This window comes from Rissa tridactyla, chromosome 3 (assembly GCF_028500815.1).
Source record: "Rissa tridactyla isolate bRisTri1 chromosome 3, bRisTri1.patW.cur.20221130, whole genome shotgun sequence".
Lineage (NCBI taxonomy): Eukaryota > Metazoa > Chordata > Aves > Charadriiformes > Laridae > Rissa > Rissa tridactyla.
This window is the reverse complement of record NC_071468.1, coordinates 57441187-57448418: the sequence shown is the minus strand read 5'-3', so window position 1 is coordinate 57448418 and position 7232 is coordinate 57441187.

The following is a 7232-nucleotide window of genomic DNA, read 5'->3' as shown; positions in this document are numbered from 1 at the left end:
GCAAGAAAAAGAAAGAATTGCAAATTGTGCAACAGAACTTATCTAAAATAGGTACAGTGTATCACATCCTGAGATGTCATAGTTAGAATGAAACATTTTTCGCAAAAAAAGATAAAGCAGTTTGATACATCATAAACCTTGTCTTAATTTATTATTTCAAATATTAGACTAATTTTGTTTCTGTTCATTTTGTTTCTGAGTATTGCAAGAATTTATTTTCTTGGTAACCCCATTAGTTCTTTCATTTTTCTCTACTGAGGAGGATCTTTTCCTGAAAATAAAATCATCATAACTCGAGGTACCCTCATGGACAAAAATGCTCATCATCATTCATTATACTGGCCAGTATAGAATCATAGAACCATAGAATGGTTGGAGTTGGACCTTAAAGATCATCTAGTTCCAACCTCCCTGCCATGGGCAGGGACACCTTTCACTAGACCAGGGTGCTCAAAGCCCCATCCAGCCTGGCCTAGAACACTTCCAGGGATGGGGCATCCACAACTTCTCTGGGCAGCCTGTTCCAGTTTCTCAATACCTTCATAGTGAAAAATTTCTTCCTGATATCTAATCTAAATCTACTCACTTCCAGTTTGAAGCCATTACTACACATTCTATCACTGTATGTCCTTGTAAAAAGTCCCTCTCCGGCTATCTTATAGGCCCCCTTCTGTTACTGGAAGGCTGCTATAAGGTATCCCCAGAGCCTTCTCTTCTCCAGGCTGAACAATCCCACTCTCTCAGCCTGTCTTCATAGGAGAGGTCTTCCAGCCCGCTGATCATCTTTGTCGTCCTCCTCTGGACCCTCTCCAACAGGTCCACACCTTTCTTGTGCTACAAGGACTTCAAAGCTGGATACAGTACTCCAGGTGGGATCTCACCAGAGCAGAGTAGAGGGGTAGAATCACCTCCCTGGACCTGCTGGCCATGCTTCTTTTTTACACAGCCCAGGATATGGTTGGCCTTCTAGGCTGCAAGTGCACTTTGCCACATCATGTTGAGCTTCTCATCCACCAACACCCCCCAGCTCCTTCTCCTCAGGCCTGCTCTGAATCCATTCTCTGCCCAGCCTGTATCTGTGCTTGGGATTGCCCCAACCTACGTGCAGGACTTTGCACTTAGCCTTGTTGAATTTCATGAAGTTCGCATGGGCCCATGTCTCAAGCCTGTCAAGATCCCTGAGGATGGCATCCTTTCCCTGCAGCCTGTCAACTGCACCACACAGCTTGGTGTCATCAGCAAACTTGCTGAGGGTGCACTCAATCCCACTATCCACGTCACTGACAAAGATGTTGAACAGCACAGGCCCCGATACCCACTCCTGAGAAATGCCAGTCATCAGTGGCTTCCACTTGGACATCAAGCTGTTGACCGCAACTCTTTGAGTGTGACGATCCAGACAATTCCTTATCCACTGAGTGGTCCATCCATCAAATCCATGTCTCTCTAATTTAGAGACCAAGATGTCCTGTGGGACAGTGTCGAATGCTTTGCACAAATCTGGGTAGATGAGGTTGGTATAACAGTCACTTCTGACTGACGGGAGACAGAGGTATGTAGAGGACAAGGTGCCAAATACATTGCTGATGTGACTTCAATTCTAATGAAATGAGCAGTCTTTTACCCTTGAAAAGAGGAACTGAATTCTGTCCTTAAAGTTTTCTAATGTATTGATTAAATGAGGGGAGGTGCTTTGAATTTACAACAGCACAAGCCCTAATCCCTGACTAAAATGAAGAACTTTTAGGGAAAAAAATGTGATGGGGATTATCACGTATTTGTCTAATGTATTAGAAAAACCATGGACAACCAAACTGTATGTACATAAGGTAGTGCCGGCAGGTGAAGGGAGGGAGGAGGGAGGACTTGGCACCGTTGTCAGCCTGCTCTTGGGGCAGTAGTTGCTTTCTCTGAGGCATTTATGCTTTCCCCATTGATATATTATGATTATTCTCTTTTTCTTTGCCTCCATTAACCCCTGATGTTTTCTGTTTAACAAAACACTTACAGTGCACAGAGATTAATTTAGTCAAAACCATTTTTTCAGCTGGCTAGGGCTCATGGTGACGATGTTTGAGTATGATCAGCCTACAAATTGAACCCAGATCTTAACTACTGTCAATCACTGCCAGACAGAAGTGTCATACCACTGTCACTAGAAGCAAAAAACGAACACCGTGACAGAATTTTAAAGCAACTTGCTGGAAATGACTTTTCAGTTTTTCAGTTGGTTACTTTTACTGGCACTTCTTGAGGAAACATAGGTGTATATATGCTGAGTTCTCCTGCACAAGCCCACAAAATATTTTTATTTCAAATTTAAGCAGATTTCACTGAAAAAAAAAATAAAAATGACAAGAGTAGAATGATCATCCAGTGAAACTTTTTCTTTTTTTTTTTTTTTCACACTTTCCATCTGGAGATTAAGATTTAGGCTGGGATTTCCTTTAATTGTTTCATATTTCAGCAGCCTCATATTTGTCCTTGGTTAGTTTTACAGCTCTCCGGATGCATGAAGAAAAACTCAGGAATTTTTGTTCTTTGACCAGTGATGAAAAATGTTCCTGTCTCCCGTCAAACTATCCATTCTCAAGGCTGCTCATAATGTGACAAAAGGCAGAAACTACAGCTTGAATTTACTGCCTTTTAATGACTCACTTCAGCCCTCTTCAAGATTTCTTCGGTTTACCTGAATAGTTAAATAACCTACTTCCACGTGCTGGCTCTACCAGAATACACCTTTTGATATGATATGCCTGCTATGAATGAAGACAAATATGGCTGCAGTAACATTGTCATTTCAGAAAACACCTTGGTTTCCAGGAGTGTAACATAAAAAGAAGGTCCCTCGTTGCTAATTATGTACCATTACATGATTGGGAAGATAATGTCACAGTGCAGAATGTGAACACACTGTATTTACTGGAACACGTACCAAATTTTTACACCCAGTATTCAACTCAGAACTCTGAAACCACATTTTTTCCCTAACGTGGAAGTCTTTTATAGTCTAGCAAAAGGTGACTGAGAAACATAAAAAGAGGCAGAGGAGAGCCCTCCCTTTCTACCAGCCACACACTTTCAGATTACTGATCTTTTTCATGACGTTTGTGGTATCAAAGACTGTTTGCATATTTATATGTCTGTGGGAAAGAGAGAGGGAGGGAGTTGAAAAAGAGTACACTTATTTTACGTTAATGCATTTCACAGTGGTTAAGCTTAAGGCCAGAGAGAAAATAATTTTATTTGAGCCAGGTTTATATAACTCAAATACTTAAGTTAAAAGGGGTCGTGGGTCCTGCCAGATCTAACAGTGGTAATTCATGTGGGCAAAGGCCGGTTTTAGCATCTCTGCACTCTATTCCCACAGCCAAGTAATAGCTAGGGAGTATGGTAGTAAGCGTTGGGGTTATGGGGCTTGTGTGCATCCAGCTGTGCACCTGGGTAATGGGGGTCATCCCTGGGAACACAAGGAGGTGGAACAGGGAGGGGGCAAAGATGAGTTTTTTGGGGCTAACAGAAATTCAGGAACTCTCCTTTCTCGGTGTTTCATATCTAACAGCTTGCATGATATTTTGTGGTGGCCCACATGGAGCTAGCAGTTTGGACTCTAACTTGAAAACCTCAAACCCAAAATTTTATTTTATCAGGAGACAAAATTGTGAGTAACCACCACAGAACAGAAGAAAACAAGGTACTGTCATTATCTGAGGTTTCCTTCCTCACAAGGAATTAATTAGGTAAAACGGAGGCACAAACCCACCTAGATTCAACCCTCAAGTTGAAGCTTGATAAAATATTGAAGAGGATTTTATGGCATAATTGTCCATAGGGGCAGGAAACTGGAGTCAGCAGTCCAAAAAATCCCTCTTGGTTCTCTGTTCTATAAATGCATCCTGTGAACCACTTGCTGCTCAGCAGATGAAAATGAAATCCATCAATACGCTTTGCAAAGGGTAGAAAATTTTTGTCCAATGGTCAAATTTGCCAATGTTGCACAAACTTGCAATCTAATAAAGAGATTTGCCATTATGTCTTCAGAGTAAAGCATTTCCTTGTCTTCAGTTATGACGCTAGAGGTAAAAGGACAGGGCAATAGACCTCAGAGTCTTCCTACCCAGTTCTGTACCTCTGAGCATCCTGAGACTTGCAGTGCTGAAGCATGACAATTAGTAGACTCATTACTTTAATTCAGATTACCATCCTATTCTTTCTGCTGCCCATTAAGAAAGAGACCAAATAAGGGGAGAGAAAGAAATAACACCCAAACACAATTCAGTATGACAGTAAAATTATATCGTTTTCATAGTAACTGATAGAGCTCTACAGATGAGTTGTAAATTTTGCATCCAGCTACCAGCACTGGATAAAAAATATAATCCCTTGCTGTTGTATTCTGTCGTACCTGCTCTTAAAAAGATGGAATGAAATGACATCCATTTTTCCCACTCCCTAGGGTGGTCTGAAATTTTTAATTTCATTGACAAATAGTGTTCACAGATATATCTATATTTGTTGAAACTGTGGTCTGAAATTTTTAATTTCATTGACAAATAGTGTTCACAGATATATCTATATTTGTTGAAACTGAGAGACACTTCTTGTCTTTCACAGACGTCAGGTTGCTGGTGTGAGCAGCAGGTGGGTGTCCCATTTACCTTTATAGTGCATGAACTGTTTAGGAGCAGAATTGTATTCATCCCAGGTTGTCACGTAGAATTTAATGAACTTGACTCATCATGCGGCATTGCCTTAGAACGGGAAAAAATATTCCTGCGTGCCACCGTTAGCACGGACTTGTACATCAGTGTATCTGTGCGGGTGTTCAGTACCTCTGCAGTTACTGTCCCTGGGTGGGCAGAGACTGGTAAATAATCCTTTTGCTGAGACGTAAACTAGGACTTACCATTGACATGGTCTTCATTTTGTCACACAGTTAGGAATACCAAGAAACATAACATACTGGATTCAGGGTATGTTTCCCGGACCCATTTTTATATTTATTTTAGCGGAAATGGTTCCCTGCTGTCATTTAATTATGTGAATTAGATAAGAGTCTAATCCAAACACTTTGTTATTAATGAAAATATCCCTATACGTACTGACATATCATAATAGGTGTGGCATGGGCAGATAAGCATTTAAAGTGTATTTCTATCTCCTGTATATCTGAAATATCTTCCAAAAATTACATGAGAAGGATGGTAAGAACAAAATCATTACTGTCCATATGTTTTCAGTAAATCTGTTTCCAAGCTAATTCTTCTATACATTCCAATGCTAAAAAAAAAAAAAAAAAAAAGTATTTCAGAACCACTTTATAACAGGATTTTTCCAAGTATAATGTGTTACACCTGGATTACTTCCCTATTTTTTCCAGACCTGTATCTAGTCTACGAGGCTAGTCACGAAAAATTGTCTTTGTGCAATTATGTGCCACAACAGATATAATTTGGGTTTGATTCACTTAGGTTTACTGTGTGTATACTGCTTAATTTTCATGGCTGCATTTGTTTGATAGATGGAAAAATTGAAAATTCCTCTTTCGTTTTTCTAGGCAAATGGCTTATGACAGTAAAAATCTGCTCTCTGAGTCACACCATAGGTAAATGAGTAATGTGAAGTAACACAACAACAAATATTTGATCATTATGGTCCTCTTCATCAGTTTACTGTTTTTTAAAATTCTAAAAAACCAAAAGCTTTTCTGAAGTTTAGAGTAAGAGGAAATCCTATGGGGAAGGTTAAGAACGGAGGCATGATGAACAATTGAAGGAAATTGCCTTTCAGTAGTCATGAATGTTTAATCTTCTCTTCCTCTGATTGACAGGATCACACCATAGTCACGGAGTATCAATTTGTTCCTATAAATCCAACAAGCTTGGCAAGCGACTCATGAGGAAATTAGCTGGACTGGTATTTCTCTGTTACAGTACTTTTGAATTGCCCAAGGATAATCAAAATGTACGTGATGTCAAAATGCTCTAAAGGCTATAAAGCCCAGATCAATCACCCAGAAAAGTACAAAGAGTGCCACAATACCTCATAACACTCCAAGTAAAAGTTTTGAGGACTATAAAGTCCATGGGCAATGCCCTGTATGCCAACTTAGCCTGCTTGGTTTTGTTATGATTTATTATACTTATTATAGTTTCCCCAAGGCATCCCACATGGCAGTCACAACTCTGTTGTACTTAAGTACTGTACAAACAAATTACGGTGAGATGAGGCAATTTGCATTTCTTCTTTGTTGTGCAAATTATTGTTTCCTGTACTCTGCAGGAAAACACGATATTGAAAAGCAAGAGTCCAAGACTCCAGTCACCGATATTTTTCCTTTTGATGATTTTCTTTGCCCTTCCCTTGAGAGCAGTATTTGAGGTTTAAAGGCATTTCTCAGGGTGCATATTTGGCAGGTCTGTCAGCCTCCCCTTGTGCGTCAAGCTGCAGTCCATTAGAGCAGGCCCGTTACTGACCGCTGTGAAGACAAGGTGCTGGCAACAAGCTGTTTGTCTGTCTCACCTCAGCTTAAGCAGAGAAGTAGCCAAAAACCAAAAGAAGGTACTTGATCAGTTTTTAATGGGAAAAAGATAAAAGTGTCCTGTCAAGGAAGCTGTATTTCCCTCAGCATACCCCCGAGTCCCAGAGAATTTCCCTCCCGTTAACTACAGAAATTTTGCTCTGATGAAAGACCGCAGTAGTGGTTCCTTCCACATATCCCTTCCTTCTTATCGCAGCAGATCTAGACATCCCAGCACTCTTCAGAGCCTCAAAACGTCCAGACCTTTGCCCTCACCCATACAGCCTTCCTAGCCACCCCTGGCAATCCCCGCTACTCCCTCTCTCCCGAGCACCCACACAAACATCTGTATTTGCAGCCTCCACGCCACTGAGCACCCCGGTCCCTCAGCAAGCTAATCGGAGAGCTCCACAGAGAATGGAAATGCAATTACAGTCCCTTGGAAACTGGTGAATAATTAATTTAACCATTTTCTATTGCAGGTCATTAATTTTTACTGCTCTCAGATGGCTTGCTATTATAGAGAGTAAGCTTAATAAATTTTGAACAGCAAGGGCCAGGAGTTGTGGACACAGGCATCCAAGCACAGAGTGACTGCAGAAACTCCAGATGTAGAAAATAATTTACCAGTAAGTACAAGGAGCCAGATACCAGTTTCATGTACACCTTCATGCGTGCTTTCAGTTTTACACTGATGAAAATTTCAGTAGAG